Source organism: Tupaia chinensis, unplaced genomic scaffold (assembly GCF_000334495.1).
Source record: "Tupaia chinensis unplaced genomic scaffold, TupChi_1.0 Scaffold139757_1, whole genome shotgun sequence".
In the NCBI taxonomy this organism is placed as follows: domain Eukaryota; kingdom Metazoa; phylum Chordata; class Mammalia; order Scandentia; family Tupaiidae; genus Tupaia; species Tupaia belangeri.
Window position 1 is genome coordinate 3,007,563 of NW_006199637.1, and position 265 is coordinate 3,007,827.

Consider the following 265-nt stretch of genomic DNA (forward strand, 5'->3'; position numbering starts at 1 on the left):
CCCCGGCGGCCCCAGATCCCGGCCAGGTGGGCCCCGCTGCCTGCTGCTGCCCCCCACCCCCTCCTGGGGCCCACCCCGTCCTCTCTGGGCCCCCAGACCACAGCCCCCAACCCTTCCCTCCCACCCCAGGAACTACTTCCACCTGCCCTACCTGGAGCGCAAGCCCTGCATCTACATCAAGAGCTGGTGGCCCGACCAGCGCCGCCGCCTCTACAACGCCAACATCATGGAGCACATCGCAGACAAGCTGGTCAGGGCCGGCTGG

General features: G+C 70.2%; 1 protein-coding gene across 1 annotated transcript in view; it reads left to right on the plus strand.

Moving 5' to 3' along the window:
• OTOF (otoferlin) overlaps window positions 1-265 on the plus strand; it is a 109,706-nt gene that overhangs the window by 88,871 nt on the left and 20,570 nt on the right. The window lies entirely within an intron of this gene.